At 46.4% G+C, this 17789-nt stretch overlaps 1 pseudogene; it reads right to left on the bottom strand.

Annotated features, from left to right (window-relative positions):
* Positions 1 to 5252: 5252 nt before the first annotated feature.
* Positions 5253 to 7042, bottom strand: LOC115328359 (annotated as a pseudogene).
* Positions 7043 to 17789: the final 10747 nt, after the last annotated feature.

Here is a 17789-nt window from a genome sequence, read left to right on the forward strand (position 1 = left end):
GACTACAGGCTGAAGTATAGGCCAGGATGCAACTTGGGGAACGCAGACGCATTGAGCCGTCTTCCATTGGCAGCGACTTCCATGGAAGATCAGGTGGTGGGCGACGTTTTCTTCTTGGAGAAGGTTTATCCCAACTTGATGTCTGCAGCGGCGATGGCGAGGGCTACAGGCCGAGATCCTGTCCTGGCGGTCCTGCAAGAGAGGTTGACGATAGGGCAACACCTGCCGGCTGCAGAGGAGTGGCGGCCATTTGCGGCAAGACGGGAGGATTGCAGCGTTCAAGATGGCTGCGTGCTTTGGGGGAGCCTGGTTGTGGTGCCGGCACCTTTTCGGGTGGGCGTGTTGGACCTGCTGCATGAGACGCATCCTGGAATAGAAAAAAAAATGAAGATGGTGGCCAGGAGCCACGTCTGGTGGCCGCGGATAGATGATGACATTGTACAGAAAGTGAGGACTTGCCGTACGTGCCAGGCATATCAACGAACTCCGAGGTCTGTGCCGCTCATGCCCTGGCCATTCCCTGAGCGACCATGGTTGAGATTGCATGTGGATTTTGGGGGGCCGTTCCAGGGAGTGTACTTTTTAGTGCTGGTGGATACCTACTCGAAATGGGTGGAAGTGGTGATGCTGCCGTCTCCATCGGCTGAAGCCACTGTGAAGTGTCTGCGTACTATTTTTGCAGCCCATGGACCGGACGTGGTGGTGGTTAGTGACAGTGGGTTGGCGTTCGTCAGCTCGGAGTACAGGTTCTTCTTGAAGCGAAACGGCGTCAGGCTGTGTTCATTCCACCTTACTATTCAGCGTCGAACGGTGCTGCGGAAAGGGTGGTGCAGACCATAAAAAAACAAGGCTCAAGAAGGCTGAGCCAGGCCTGTTCGAGACCAAGATCGCCAGGGTGTTGCTGAACTACCGGACCTCTCCGCACTATCTCACGGGACGGACACCTGCAGAGTTGCTGATGGGGTGTCGCCTGCGCATGGCTCGGGACCGTCTGCATCCTGACCTCCGGACACGGGTTGGTTTTCAGAAACTGCAGCAGAAGCAGCGTCACGACCTGGGGGCTCGCAAGGACTCCCTGCCACACTCTGGAGCCAGAGTGTGGGCTCGTAACTTCAGGCCAGGAATACCATGGGTGCCTGGAGTGGTGGGTGAAGCCACAAGTGCATCATCAGCAGAGGTAACGCTACCTAATGGCACTGTTTGGAACCGCCATGGGGACCATCTGCGACACCGAGTGGCACCTGACACGACCACCAGCACAAATGAAAACGAAATGGTTGCGGCGCCACATGAGCCATCCCCAGCTGAACGAGGTACTGTCGTGAGCGAGACCACTTGGCTGCCCGAGGCTATGACCAATGCACCACCTCCGGAGGCTCTGCAAGACGTTGTGACTAGGCCATCTACCCCAGTGCTCAGACGGTCAACCCGGGACAGAAGACCTGTGTCGCGTTATTCACCGTAGCTCGCGTTGATCTTTGCCGTGTTTCCGGCTATTGCTTTTCTTGAGGGTAAGGAATGTTATAGTCTGACTGGTAGCGCCATTGCGGGTGCGGCGGGCGCTTGGCGGCGTTAGCAGCCATGGTAATATTAGCGCAAACACATCGAGGGGCTTTGTGGTAATAAAGGCGGTCGCCATCGGGTTCCAGTTCAGTTGTGTTGCGGACCATGGCGGCCCGCTGGTTATCTATACCCTAACATGTAATAAATGTTGTGTTGAACGAAGATAACAGATACATCACCATGAGGTAGACAAAGGCCTCCGTGACGCGACGAAGTTGGTCCTCTCGCAAGCCCTGGTTACTCCGGGCAGTGCGTTGCAGGACGTGATATATGTTGTTAAGTTGTGTGTGAAGTCTGGAGAGCCAGACGTTCCACTTACCGCCATCTTTGAGCCAGAATCCAAAGGCGCAGAGGTAAAGGGGTGGGGCACGGGATTTCCATTCAGGTGTAGGTAGATTGGCTGCCACGCTGGTTCAGTGTAGCACAGCTGTCCAGTGATCAATACAATATACTGTGTATTTTTTTCCGGGGAACAAGAGAGCCCAAGTTTGTGGGTGTAATCGTAGATTATATCCAGTCTTCGCTGAATCGTGTCTTCTTGCTCTCCTGCTGGTCCAGAGCAACAGCATCATCCGCATAAACAGTATCTTTAAAACGTGGAATGGAATTTAATAAAGGGGAGATACCTGTAAGCGCTATATTGAATAAGAAAGGTGAGAGCATAGCCCCTTGTGGTAGTCCTGTTTGTAAAGGTTGGGGTGGGGAAGTGTAGTCATCAATTTTGGTTTGTACAGATCGTTGTGTTAGAAAGTTGCAAAGGTAGCGGTAGAAGCGGTGATCAGGTCGAAGTGTAGCGATTTCTGATAGTAATGCCTGATGGTTAATGTTGTCAAAGGCACCTTTAATGTCCGCCCCGAAAAATGTGCACAATTGAACCCGGCTTGGTTGGGCCTACACATCGTCGTAGGTTAACATCGTCGCGTCCTGGGTGCACAGATGGGATCGAAAGCCGATTTGTGTAAGGGGAAGAGGGTAAAATTGGAAGGAGGGCCAGGGTAGTCACTATAGAACCATGTGTTCCATGAGCTTGCCTATGCACGAGGTAAGGGAGATGGGTCTAAGGTGGGGGATAGAAGTAGGGCGTTTGCCAGGCTTGGGTGTAGAAATTACCGTAGCCTCCCGATAGCCAGGAGTCATTAATAATACTGAACAGGTGAGAAAGGTGGGAATCAGGTTGGTTTCTAAGTAGGGGATAGTCAATACCATCAGGGCCAGGGTAGGTGTTAACGTTGGAAGGAAGAGAGAGCTCAATGGAACCTCAGGAGAATCAGCATCGGACGATGTAGGCAAGGGGGGGGGGCATATATGTGGAAAGAAAGGGTGGAGTTGGAAGGAAAGTAGCGTTGAAGAAAAGCCTTTCCCAACTCTGCAAAAGTTTTGTCTGTGTGTAGTTGTAGTTTAGTGAAAGTATGTGTGACTCGGTCCTAGCCCAGCATGGACCTTAGGATGGCCCAGGGATTAGAAATATGTAATGAGTGCTGAGCTTCTCACAAAGGTTACGCCGATTAGTTCTCCCTAGCTGGTGTGCGTAATCATGAGCCTCTCCCGTAAGTTTAGTTATGATATTATGAAGGGATTCGTTTAACTTACGCTGTTTCTTCCATATAGTAATTAGTTTGCCTCTTGCCCAGAGGCCAACCACTTGGTTGTATACATGGGGGGGGGGGGGGGGGGGGTTCTTCTGTCACAGCAATGCCTCCTGTAGTCTTAGAGCGAGTAACAAGGAGGCTCTTGTCTAGCTGGGCTCGGAAGGTTAGTGGATTTTTTTGTAATTGGGGTTGGGTTTGATTCTCTGTCCTAATTTTAGTGTAATGCTGATGAGGTAATGGTAACTATCATAATTTTGGAAGGTGGGGTCCACGTGAAGGGTAGCGAACCGCAATACCAATTGAAATCTGAGTTATTATCACGACAGATGCTATTACCCTCCCTTGTGGGTTGCCTTAAAGCGTTTAATAATGCGAATAAAAGTGTTCGTGCAAATTGAACCGCGGCTTACGCTTGTGGAAGAGTAATAGACAAGCCCCAGTCTTTGCAACCGCAATTAAAATCTCCTAAAAGTAGGACTGCAGGAGTGTAGTGATACGAAATCGAGGAGTGGGCCATCTGAGAAGCTGGGGTGTCCAATGCGCCGAAATGACAATAGAGAGTTTTGGAATAGGGGGCTCCGACGTTTGGATTCCCCTAAGAAATTAGGGGACCCCAATACAACAAGGTTGGCGTCGACGGCTCATAGAACAGGGGTTTCACAACGTAGCACACCGCGTTTCCGTTTCCCGCGTGCAGCGCCAACGCGGCTAACGAGAGTAATAGTCAAAAAAAGAAAAGTATTAAAAATGTAAACCATGTGTGCTTACCAAGTATTTTTTTTTTTTACAAGTCATAGTTCAGGTGAATAACAGAGACAATCGAAAGTCAGTATAAATGTTGTTGGCTGTATTCAGCCGAAAAAATCCAATCCGTAGCGCTCTAATTGGATGCTCGATCTCAGATTTCTTGGGCGTTCGTGTGCGCTTTGACCGTCTGTCACCGTAAATTTAGGCCTTCAACTATGCCGAAACTCAGGCGATCGCGAGCGAGTATACTCTGCGAGCAGCTGCTAGATTTAGATTTGAGCTGGAGCGACTTTGAAGCGCCTTGAAATACTTGTTTTCAAGCTGCAGGTATCGTCCCACGAAGGAAATTTACTCGAAGCCATAGAGTAGCAATACGTTGCCATGCCAACGGTTACCGCGTCTCTCTTTAGGCTTAGCAATGACCAGAATCAGGGACGATTTTTAGAATGGGGCGAGCCCACCGCTCATTCTTTGGTACTTGAGCGAGATAAAGCAAAGCGAAAGCATTTTGCACCATTCATTGGCAATGAAACTGGCTAATACTGCAGAGACCATGACAAATTTGCTCCGAAGCGAGCGGAAGGGCGCCGCCATGTGTGCCGACGCAACCGGTCCCAAGCAAATAGGGGCGCCGCGTTATTTCTCGAATTTTGCGTCGGGGGCGAGCACCAACCAAAAACCCCAAATCTGGGTTCCGCGCTTCCGCAGTGGTGAGCCCCTATTTCTTTGGAGCCCCTATTCTAAAACTCAATAATAACATCCTGTTTCTGCTTGTGTGGCCAGCATCGGATAGCCACATGTACCTGTCTGACATTATTTAATGGCTCTGTATCTAACTAAATGACTTCAATGGATTTATTTACTAAAATAGGAGAATATGAAGGTATGCTATCTAAGCTGAGTTTCGCTCTGTTTCCTCGGTATGCTAGGTAGAGAGTAAGTTACATAGCGTGGTAAACTCAATTATGCTGAGGGATTCCTGCAGCGCGATAATGTGGGGAAGGTTGGTGGCTTGATGGACTGCCTGCAAAAGTGTGCCCCGTTTTTGCCGGATGTCCTTGCAGTTCCACTGCCACACGTGCATATAAAGTGCTGCGGGTGAGGGCGGGGCATGGGAGGGGAATGGAACAAGGACCGCAGCGCCTTGTCCTGCATGCCTTATGGAATGGGACTGATCATTCTGGGATAAGGCGGAAGCTGAAATGGAGGTAGAAGGGAGCGCAGTTACCTTATTAGGGGAAAGTGGGTATCCTGTGGGTATCCGGTAGCCATTTTGTGAAGTTCGTTCAAGTTTCGTTCGTTCAAGTTTATGAAGCCGATCTTGGATAGCGGCTAGTTCTGCTAAATTTTGGTTCAGGCAGCCTGTCCTTCAATCCGGGACGTAGTTGCGGGAGCGAAGTTAGAGAATCTTGAAAAAAAAAACTTGTCGATATGATTGAAAATTGTGTTTTCAATTTGGGAAATGACGGTTTGCTAGATTCGCTGGACAATCCTGTCCTCGAGGTGTTTAATATAGGACGGGGAAGCTAAGCTCGGCGAGTGGGTTTCGGAGAGCGGTGAGGGTGGGGAACTGTTGTGGGGAACCTGAGAATGAGACGTGGGAAAGGAAGGGGGGGGGGGGGGGGTCGTCCGGACGGCGGGTTACGAAGAGCAACCCCGAGAAACTGGTGAATGCTCCTCACTCATCGTGTGTCGTGGTGCCGGGCGCGGCGGCCGGAAGCGAGGTGCGCAAGCGTCTCTGTTGTTACGGTGGCTGGGTGTGGTATCGTTCAGGTTACGGCGCTAGTCTGCGAGGCAGGGCCGGAAAGGGCTGCTCAAAGGCGATGACTTGAAGCGGGGCAAATCTCTTACTGGTCCTGACGGAGGATCCAGAGACGGGTGGTGTGTGCAGGGGTAAGGAGCCTAGTTTTGAATGCTTCGTCGATGACTGGCCAAGGTTGGTGCGTGACTTTCGACGAGCATTAGCGGCTTCTTGCCGGCGATAGCCGGCTTCTCTGCGGGCAGGGCACAGGGGGTCGGTCGACTTGTGAGATCCTTGGCAGTTGGCGCAGGTGGGCGTGCAGGAGTGACCCAATCGGGTGTGGTCTGTGTCGGGAGGGAAATATTAGTTGCAGGTTACACAGGTTGTATAGAGGGCTTTATTAGGGAAGTTGTCGATACGATGCCCTATCAGAAGACAATGAGTCCTCCAGAACAAACTACGGTAATGAGATTTTTAAATATACAGTACCTTGTTGTTGTTTTTTTCAATCGCCTGACTGAATGAAATGCGGAAGTTTTGAGTGAAACCCTAAGAAATGTGCATTCCATGTTTGTGAGAGAGTTTCCCTGGAATTTGTAAACTTGGGTGAATTGATTACTTTTCTTCCCCTCCTTCCCCTCCCCCACCTAGTGTTGTCTATTTTTATGTTATAAGTATGCTTGTGAAAAACTTTATGTATATGTACATGCAGTCCTCTTTTGCTGCTTTCGGGAGGTAGAAGCTCGTCAAGCAACAAATGAGTTGCTTTTTCTCTGTCTCCCCTCTTCAAATTGAGATAAATAAAGTCTTTGAGTTTGAGTACACTGAAAGGCCTTCGGCTTGTGGAGGTAGATTCTGTTTGCCTCTCGATTGACGAATGCGTATAGAGGAGCCGTGGGGGAGCTGACAGTGAGTATTATTGGGTTCAAGGAGCCGAGTCTTCGTACAGCGAGTAGCTTTCCCTGCTCGATCTCCACGGTCTCACGCAGCTGCCCGTCTGTGTCGGATGGTGGTATCCCGTGGATGACTCCGCTAGCATCTGACGGTGGCACGGCTTGATACGAGTTCAGATGTAGCCTGGAGTCTTGGAAGTCGATCTCAGCGACTGCGAGCAGCTTCTCTGCGGCTCCGGCCTCGTAGATGTCAAACGCTATTAGGTTTTGTTTGCGTCTTACTTTTATGTATGCGACGTCGCGTTCCAAGCGCGTGAGTCTAGCAGCGGTGAGGATTTGCAATCCAAGGTCTTGCGTGTCTGTCCGTCGCAGATCAAGGTGGGGGCGAAGGCGAATGATTATGGTGATTGCCGTTTCTTTTTTTGCTGACGGGCCTACTCGGCGGGTCCACGGGGCTTGTACCCCGTAGAAGGCGGTGTGAGTTGCTGGTCTTACGTATCGGTGTCCATGTCTTGTGGGGATGCGCTCCTACCGGGGCTAGCCGTGGAGGATATTATAAGCTGTGCAGGCTCAGGCCTGGCTAGGCTTAGATATAGGTATTCGTCGGAGTTTGCGGTCGGTGCACGCCAAAAATGGGTCGTAGGTAGGTAACCACCCGTTCCGCGACTCGCGTGACTGTTCCGGATTGAGAACTCGTGTTTCGCGTCCTGCAAGAAATTCCCTAATCTTCAAAATGTCCCGCATTTCCCACTGTCATAAAATTCACTCCGCAACTCATGGTGCTGCCGTACAACGGGGCACGGTGAAGCGCGGAGGTCGCTGGTAATCGTGGGAATTGAAATGGTACGCCATTTTCTATCCAAGCATTACGGGAAGCGACTGTCGTTTTTGCAGTAGAACCGACGCGCATGCGCCGCTGTGCACCTTCTTTGGTGGCAGAAAATTGAAAGAAAAATTGTTCGCGAAAACTTTCAATATGAAATATTGTAATTATTTTCATATCTCTGTGTCAATTCGAAAGGCTTGCCGTTGATTTTTTTTTTACAGAAAACAGCTGCACACAATGGTCGAAAAAAACATAATCAGTGGCAGTGGCGAAATTTTCGCCAATTGTCCAGGTTTGAGCCCCTGTTCAGTGCACATTAGGTCAAAGCTGGAGCGTTATACAGGATGACGAAAATAATCCCTGGAGAAAAAGAACAAGGGGGACAACGGACAAAAATAGATCTCCAACCACAGCAAGATGACTGGAGAGCGACCGAAAAAATCCGCTTGTTCCTGGTATCGAAACAGTGACCTCTCCGTTTCCAGTGGAGCGCTCTACCAACTGAGCTAAGCCGGAGTTAGTCGTCGGTATAGAGCAAACCCATTAATTGCAAATGCATTAACTGCATTATCATCATTTCTCCAGGATGTCCCCAAAACAACATTCACGACTGCCTACGTGTGGGAATTCGAAAGCATTCCTACAAGCAGCGCTCCACGTCTTCCTATCGCACACGGCGCTCCGGCGGTGACATCACGCTCCCCACTGCGCAGGCGCGGCGAGCCCCAACGGTCCCACACCTTCCGTGGCGATGCACCTGGGTTGCTATGCTTTCCTTTGTGTTTTAAATCTGAGGCGAGTCCGCTTTGACCTTGAGCTACCCGTTGGCCCCAGTGGCAAAGCATCTGCGTTGCTGTGGTTTTCTTTGTGCTTCATTTCTGAGGCGCGTGCTTGATGACTTGAATTTAGGTGCCGCTTCGCTCAGCCAATGGGAATTTAGTTGCGGTTACATTCAGCCGATGGGACTTTAGGGGACATTTTTCGCGGTTACAGACAACGCCGGCTTGGCTTCTTAAAGGAGCTGTGCAACGATATTCAATTGGAATGTTTTTCTCTCTACACGAGCTTACTGGCACTAGTGGGACTCAAGGATACTCACACGCAACGCCATTGGCCAAGAAACTCCTTTATTGCGGAGTAATTTCAAGGACAAAAGCGATCATTTTCATTCAATCTCTCCTTTGCAAAATTTGATGACGTAACTCGGGGCTCGCAGTACACCCAAGTGACGATATTTGAATGCGGTTCATAGATTGGACCCGAGCATTGCGTGCGCACTCGACTTGGGCTCGTGATAATTGCTAGCTCGAGAAGCATTCGGGTAGTGACCCGTGTCCAATCGCTGCAACGAAGACAACAGCCGAGCCATAACAATGTCTGGAACTCAGCGCGTGTTCTGCGCTTTGCCAACCCCAGCGCGTGGCTATGATGAACACTGGCGGCATATAATCGGCTCCAGATCACGTGGTCGCATGTTCTGGCTGCGAGTTGAGGGGGTGAACGCTGCTCGTTTTTCTTTAATTTTTTTCTGGGACTTCTATTGCGTGGGGTGAAAAACGAACGCGTGTTTCATAGGTCATTAGCGTTAGGGATCCGTTTTAAGCGGTATTTGCGCAAAATACAAAAATTGTTGCATCGCTCCTTTAAGAGAATTATTGCTCTCGCATTAAAAGTAAAGGGCTTTTATCAACGAAAAAAAAACGCATCACCGAACATTCATTTTCCAATCAAATGGGCTAGCGGTCCAAACCAGATGCCAAAGTTCCAAAACGATTTGCTCTCTCATTCAAAAGTTATAAACAATTTGGTAACATTTTCCGATGCAAAAAAATCTGCCGAATCTGGAATATCTGGCATACAGCGAAATCTGCAATACCAGTCAGTTCTGAAACTTCGGAATCGGGTTTGGACCGCTAGCGCTACATTTGGGCGGATAATGAGCGTTTAAGAATGCGTAGTTTATTTACAGTGTTCTTTGTTTTGTTTTGTTTGCATGCGCCATTTTTTTTTTTTTTTTTTGCAGCGATAGGGTTTATATAAGAGCTTTCATGCGAAAGCATTAACTTTGTTTCGACCGAGGAGTTGCCCAGGCAGCCTCAAGCAGGGCCAGGCCAGGACAGGAACCGCAGGCCGACTCCGGGCAGGAACGTCACAAGACGGGAAAGCCTCTCGCGTCAAATTCTGTTTAATACATATGTACAGATGAAACGTGCATCGTTTGGGAGCAACGATGGCAGTAATGACTTTACTGTAATGACATTACATTCATTAAATTACATTTTGTGTAATGAGTAATGTAATGAATTACTTTTGTAGGCCGGCTGGTAATTTAGTAATGTAATGAATTACTCTCAGGCAGTAATTTCCAGTAAATTACTCATTACTGTTGAAATTACTTTGGTCCTAAATTAAAAAGTTTGCGAGCTTTAATAAAAAGAAAAAAAATGAATAATTATTTTGCACGGTGAAATGTGAAAGAGACATCAGAGCAAATAAACGACGACCATCTGAGTGCAAAGCCTCGTACAAAGAACTCGACAGACGCGCAAACGTGGGCTGGAAAGGCGAAAGAGAAAAGCTTACGCGCAAAGACACCGCTGAAAGGCCACGGCTCACGAACTCCAGGCAAGACATTCACGGCGTCACGTCATCACAACGATACTCTACTTCGGTTATCCCTAAGACGACCGTGCACTGGGAGGTAGGAGCTCACCAGAACCTTTCAACCGCCTTTCTTTGATGACCGAACTCGTCCCTGTCTTTGCACATGGGTATGGACGGGATCGTGGTTACGTGGCGAAATATAGACGTGTGACTGTTCCAACGAGCAGATACGTTCCATCTCACTGTCAGTTTAGGCATGAACGGCTTACCGGTGACAAGGCGAAGGGCACATCACCAGTAAGGTAAACACACTTTAACACTTGAAAGGACAGGACAAAAAGATGCCCAGCCTTTTTGTTCTTTCGTCAAGCAAGGTCAACCCGTAGGCTTCTACCATTGTGAACACCTAACGACCGGAATAAACGGTAAATCCAATATGACTCGCCGAGTCCCCAGAAACTTTTGTTCGTGTCCTTGGCTTTGTAAAGTAAAGGTGCTTTTTGTGGTTGAATAAGACGGGAATCGAGCAAAGCAAGTGTCGCTCGTTTTATGCCTTACTGCCTTTCTTTAAGAATTTTATGTTGGAATAAGCCTACGAGCAGACATCGCCACCCCTTTGTTGGGAAAGTACACATTTTAGGAAGCTCGCGCCATCCCCTCTCTCAAGTGGCGATGCTTCTGCCTAGCAAATATTCAGCCCCCTTGTGCGACAACACGCAATAACTTGGGCTCTTCGGCTGCTTGGGAACAATATTCCTTGTGCGGGATGACCAGGAATACTTCAATTACTTCTCTGGGGAAAATAGGATCAGATTGCTTTCGAGGCGGAAGGGAAACGTTTCACGTGAATACTCCTTCTAAGAACGATTTCCCATGACCGGACTTAAGATACTGACATAGACTATACCTTTTTTAAGTCAGGAAGACGGTCGCATATCACCCTTTAACTAAGGACCTTCATCGCTGAATGAAGAGTGAACCCGGGGGTCGACTGTCTACGAGTCACATTGAAAGAAGCTATTCATCACGTTTGGCATTTATGTCCTGTGCGCTAGCAAAACGACTCTTTAGTATGGTTCACTTTGAGGTGCATAACGCTGTTGCAGTGTAAACAGGAACATGTGAGCTTTGGTACATATGCTGTAAATAAAATGAGCACGAATTGCTGCCTCACGGCATCCAAAAGTAATGTCAAAGTAATTTCATTACTTTTGGAAAGTAATTGTTATGTATTTTAATTATATTTTTTTTTTTAGAAACGTAATCAGTAATCTAATACAATTCCTTTTTAAAAGTACTTTTGCCATCTCTGTTCGAGAGCACTATCTGCGACTTGTTCGCTCCTTTTATCAGCTCGCTGTTCGGTACTCCAGCGGTTGGCAGCCAAGGGTGACCGAGCTGCCAACGAACATCACCTGACCAGGCCCCGCCCCCACTCATCCCCTGGAACACACACGCACACACGCGCGCGCGCACACACACGCACACGCGCACGCACGCACGGACGCACGCACGCACGCGCGCGCACGCACACACACACACACGCACACACACACTGCAGTTGCGGACGGGCTTCACAATGCGGCGCCGAGCCACTGTTGGCCTCGATAAGCTGCACCGAGGAGTCGACGACAGAGGGTCCGCTCTCAGCCCGTGAGAAGTTGACCGTGATGGTGATGATCCCTTCATTAGGCGGCGTCGTGGCTCAGGAAAGGGAGAAGCGGGATAATCCGCAAGTGGCGTCAGACGACAAACCCGAGCCGGACACACTCTCACGGAGGTTCCGCAGCTAGCGCCGTCACCCGGAATCCTCGCCCAGTAATCCACCCGGTTTCTGCGTCGACTGACCCCTGCCTCAGGCCAACGTAATCGCAGCCAGAAAGAAGAGCCCGGCTCAGCTTCGCATCCAGGTGTGGCGACGTCAACACGGCGCCGGGCGATGTTGCCGGTCGTTAACAAGCCCAAACGGCCGGTCGCCGAGATTCAATGGTATGGCTCAACCCCACCGGGGGAACAAAGAGGGGTGACGAAGCCTTTCTTTGGGCCCACAGTCAAATCCTCTAGGCGGGAGAGGGTTCTGCTAAACGCAAGCAGGCAGTCACTCGTGTGAAGGCAAGTTAAAATAAAATTGTAGGCCTTTTTTTTTTTTTCACAGCGGTTTGCCACTTTTTTATTTGTTCGCTGTAGATTATTTTTTATGAGTGCGTACCGTTCATGACTTCGTGAACCACTCTCTCTTCTTATTCACATGACTGTGATCCAGACAAGTGATAACGGGAGTTCGTTAGCGTTGGTGGGCTCTCCTCCGCCTGCTTCGCAAAGACGAGCCCGTGACGTCAGCACTAATTCGTGCGTAACCCACCAGTCCAGCGCTCTTAAAAAAAAAAAAAAAACGCTTGTTTGCGCGGATTTATTACTTTCTCTCCTGACTGTGCACACATGCTGAAGTCGCGTCAGAGATAATTGGTTTACAACACCCCCTCTCCCAACACCCGGGACTCAAGAAGTCCAAATAGAACTATTATTATCAAAAAAACTATGAAATTCATTATAAACACCTTGCAGCAGCTGTGCATGTGCACCGCCATAACCGACACGCGGTTTTTGTTTCCTTTTATTAGGCTTACTTTCCTTCACTATTATTACTGCAGGCAAGGCTATTACCATTTGAGATTCTACTGTGTCCTTCTCCCCAGCTTTGGCCTTTGTGGAGGCTCGTCAACGCCCGTTTCAGTAGCTCGGCATCTTGGTGAAACAAGAGAAGATTAGGAATGGCTGCTCTAATCTGGTGCGTGTGTAAAGCGTATATAGGCTGGGATAGAGCCACGTAGTGGCACCAGGCTGCGATGCATTTCATATTGGACAAAGGTGGTAAGTTCGGCCAGTTGGTTATTCATAATATTTTTAAAAACGCAATAGAGACATGGACAAGGAAGATAGAGTTTAAGACCCAATTGTCAAATAAAAAACAAAAACAAAAAAAACTACGGTTTCTCGACCGAGGGAAAGCAGTTCGTGTTGCTGTCGATGGATGATACAACAATACTTTAGGCTTTTTAACGGTGCTATCTGTGTTTCTTCATTACCTCTTTTTCATTTTTTTTTTGTCACCGGTTATGCATGTTAAATGACTACGGAAACAGACTTCCCTTAGCAAAAAGAGGCCGTACTTCAAACGAAGTTGAAATATATTTAGTACGAATATTCATTTTGTATTTATTCTGTATTATTTTGGCCGCATTCGAAATACGCGCGTAATGTATTCAAAATACATTATAAATATGAATCAAAAAATATTTTAGATATACCAAAAATATTATTCCTTCACACTCAAGATGCCATTTGTGGATTAAAAACAGGTTACACAATTTTTTTTTATTTTCGATTTTGTCAGCAAATGGTGTCCCTGTGGTATTTGAAGGCACTACTAAATACATCTCACAAAGCCACATTAGAAACGAGCACAAACACAAACACCATGACGCACTGAAGAGCTCATTCACAGTCCTGTTGACTGCTCTAGAGCCTTATATAGCCTACATATTGAAGGTAATAATTTTTTCGGTGACCACCTCTGCGCTTATTAAGGTTACAAGTATTCGATCTTCTCCTCGGGAGTCTGTCAAGGGGGAAACAGTGTTTTGAAGTTTGTGGACGATATCTCTTACTAAAAGGCATTGGTACAACTAATAACAATTCGGCACAGTCCCTAAAACAATATCTACACAAACGGCTCATAAAATACATGTTATTGCTTCTCTGCGTAGCACCACTCAGGGCGAAGCGAATCAAGGCAGTTTCTTCACTTTAAAATACTGTAAACGACTTTATTTTCGTGAGGACCTAATTCTCGCAAAGTTGGCGAATCGCCTACAATTCCGAAAAATAGGTCCCGTGAACAATTCCGGCAATATGTAAAAACATTAAAATCTATATTGCGATCCCAGCGCGTCGCGAAAATTAGAATTTGCGAATAATTCCAAAACTCCAACTTTGACCTAAATCGCGAAATATTGAGCCCGCGAAAAATAAATATTTTACAGTAGTTGCTTTGCCTTTCCTTTTTAGTAGTTGACTATTTAATATGGTAGTTAATGTCACTGTATTAAAGTCACTATTCACATCACGTACAATGGTGAGTATACACGTTCAGTGAACTAACATTGTGCTAACAAAACCACGCCAAACGTATCTGTTCACAGCACCTGCTGAAGCTTTCCAGCATCAGCAAATGTTGTGGTTGTAGTTCCAGAACCCTGTTTGTGATTGGTGTGCAAGGAACTGATCAGGTGTGTTCTTGATAGAAAAAAGGAAACAATAACATATATTGGGCTGATTTATCAGTGCGATGCTGCGCAATTCAATTGCCAAACTAATCAAATGTATTTAGGCGCTTCAGTGTACTCCATATCTGCTTGAAGTGAACTTCAGAAGGGGAGCTTTTAAATATTTTGGTAGTTTAAGTCAAACTACCAAAGTATTGCAGTCAAAAGGTACTTAGAGTATAACACAACAGTATTTACGATTTTCAGGTATTTTAAGAGTATTATGCACGTATTCTTGATTGCTCCATTTTTTTAGGGTTGGAGTATATTTTGCATGAATTAAATAAATATTTCAAGAAGTATATGTGAAAGGTGTTTTGTGCCTATTAATTTAGTATTTACATATTTCAAAACGCATGAAGGGAACTTCAAATGTATTTTAAGTAAAGGTATTTTAAAATGATTTTTAGAAGTATATTTTAATACTAAGTAACAAAAAAAGAAGTTTATATTTTCGGTATATTTTTCGTGTACTTACAATTATGAATTGTATTTCAAATACACTCAAATTAGAATGTGGTATATTTCAAACGTATTAGTTTTCGCTAAGGGTTCAGTTGGAAGTTAGCGATGTGTCTCTGTCTATCTTCCTTGTCCGTGTCTTATTGCGTTTTTTTTTCCTTGTTTTTTTCTAATATTAAGTTTGGAATTTTAATAATGGCATATCGTTTAAATGGTTAAAAGGGGTACACGAGGGTAGGAAGCCGAAAGCCTGCTCGTCAGGACGAAAATTTGAAAATATAGCGGAATGTTTCTTACCTACTTTTCTACGAAAGCTCTCCGCCTTTTCACTGTCGTGCATCCGCGGTGACCAAGCACGTCAGCCGAAGCTCGTGTATTGGACATGAGCACTGCGTCACTCGGACGTATGCGCGCAATCAACAATCAGTCCGTCGACGCATATTTGGATTACGTTCGTAGCTAATGAGTGCCGTGACGGCACTTATCATCATGGTAAGCTTAAAAAATCGGCGGAAGCTTAGGGTCATCGCCTTTGGTGCCCTAGCATGTTACGACCACGTGATTTCTCACTTCGCTTTTGAGTTGAGAATAAAAGCTAACCCATACACAAACGGTCTGTGGATGTTGATGAAAAATCTTATGGTGAGCTATAACCGTACATGGGCCTTTATGGTAAGCCACAAGAAACCATAAAGCACACTATAGCCACCTACAAAATAATTTGTCTTCAAAGCGATAGAATCTCGACCATTCATATTCCTATAGCCGGCTATAAAAATATATATGTCTCTAGAAAGCCATAAACTTGCGACTATGCCACCGTCTTTAACGAGCTATCAAAAGATGTATGTCGTTCTATGATATATATTTTCGGCAACTGAATATGCTCAGCTGGCTATAGAGAGGTGTATGTCCCTAAGTATATAGGCTCGCGACCATTGAATTTTTTTAGCCGACTCAATGGTGTTTTATGTGTTTTATGTCACCGAGGCTATACGTATCCGACTTTTCAATCTGCTTTAGCCTGATATAGGTGATGTATGTCTCTAAATTATTCACTTGCGAACACTCGACTTTTGTTTAGCCGGCTCAGTGGCGTTTTATGTCATCTTGGTTATAGACGCGCGACTTTCATAGCAATATAGAGGTAGGAAATTAGAAGATAGCTATTCCTGCGCTCGCTCTGGGCGAGCGAGCGCATCCTATATAATTTTTTTAACAAAACTGTATGTTGAAACTGACATTCCATCGCTAAATTTTCTTTGGCAAGCTTACTGGAGCGTATGTCGCCGGTGCTATAGACCCGCGGTCACAAAAACGTCCTTATCTGCCTCTATAGACCTACTCCAGTTAAGCCCAAGTGCCCTAGCGCGCGCCCGATGAATCGTTTGTATGAAGTTCTCCTCGCGGCTTATCTCCTTACCTTGGCGTTGACGTCATCTAAATCTTCCGTTTTGAGTTAAAATATATATTTTTTTCAGTCTATTTTAATTGTTTGTAAGCACGTGTGTCTCATTCTGCGTGCTATATTTTTTACATTTAACGTTTTTTTTTATGTTTATTTCGTCGTTCTTCACGCGGACGTCAACGAATGTCAAGCCGGTGCTTTGCCGCTACCGAGGTGAGTACCACCCTTGTCGCGACACTCTGTTGCACTATATGCTTTTCTATTTATTTATTTATTTATTTATTTATTCAAAGTACCTTAAAGACCTGTCGGCATTACATGAGGGGGGTTATATAATCTGGTTAACAAAAAGAAGGAATGGCAGGGAGCACGCCGACTCTATACAAACATCAAAACACATCTGCGCGCAACAGAGTAAACTAAATATTTGCACTGCTGGGTAACATAAAGCACATAATGAGATACAAAATAATTATAATACACACATCCGTTAACATTTCGAGTAAAAATATAGATACAGTGACCAGTGTGCAAGAAAATAACATCGTTACACATTTTTAATTGGCTAACATATATGTGGTTAATTCTGAACGAAAAAGTGCTGGGTCGGAAACTGAAACAACGGCCTCGGGAAGATCATTCCAGAGCTTGATGGCACGTGGCAGGGAAGAATTATTGAATGACAATGATGTCCCAAAGATGCGCTTAAAACTCTTAGTGTTAAAATTACGTGATTCCTTGTTCAGGTGTTCCAGATGCAAGAACCAAGTCCCAGCGGGGCTGTGGCATAATCGGTGAATTAAGCATAGGAGAGAAATGTTACGTCGAGTTTCCAGTAGACAGATAGAATAATTTTGCTTTATTAGTGACACGCTGTCGAAACGCGAATATGATGAAGAAATGAAGCGGGCTGCACGGTTTTGAATGGATTCGATTTGATTAACAAGGTAGGTTTGGTAAGGGGCCCAGATAGCGGAGGCGTACTCTAATTTCGGGCGAACATAGGTTTCATAGGATAATTTGCGGAGGTGAGAGGGCGCAGATTTAAGATTGCGTTTCAAGTAACCGAGGGTACGGGATGCTTTAGCGGTTATCGTGTTAATGTGAGAAACCCAAGAAAGATTAGAAGTTAGTTCGACACCGAGGTACTGATAAGCGGAAGCAGCGATGATGGGCGAATTGTTGAGTAAATATGTGAAGTCTGAATTTGTGCGTTTACGGGTAAAAGAAACAAGCTTACATTTTGCTGTGTTAAGGGTCATTTGCCATTTGTGGCACCAGGTAACTACCCGATCAATATAAGTTTGGAGATGTAAGTGGTCGTTAGGGTTGTTAATCTTTCTGTACAGTACACAATCGTCGGCAAAAAGACGTACACAGGATGTTAGCGACTGCGGGAGATCATTAATGTATATTAGAAATAGAAGAGGGCCAAGGACAGTACCTTGCGGCACCCCGGAGGTTACATCGGAAAGCTCCGAGTAAAAATCACCTACTGTGGTGAACTGCTGTCTTAAGGAGAGGAAGTTTCGGATCCAAGAAAGAGTTAAGTCGTCAATGCGAAGTGAGGAGAGACGGCAGTGCGGCACGCGGTTGAACGCTTTAGAGAAGTCTAAGAAAATGGCGTCGGT

The sequence above is a fragment of the Ixodes scapularis genome, unplaced genomic scaffold (genome assembly GCF_016920785.2).
Source record: "Ixodes scapularis isolate PalLabHiFi unplaced genomic scaffold, ASM1692078v2 PGA_scaffold0__279_contigs__length_252992795, whole genome shotgun sequence".
Classification (NCBI taxonomy): domain Eukaryota; kingdom Metazoa; phylum Arthropoda; class Arachnida; order Ixodida; family Ixodidae; genus Ixodes; species Ixodes scapularis.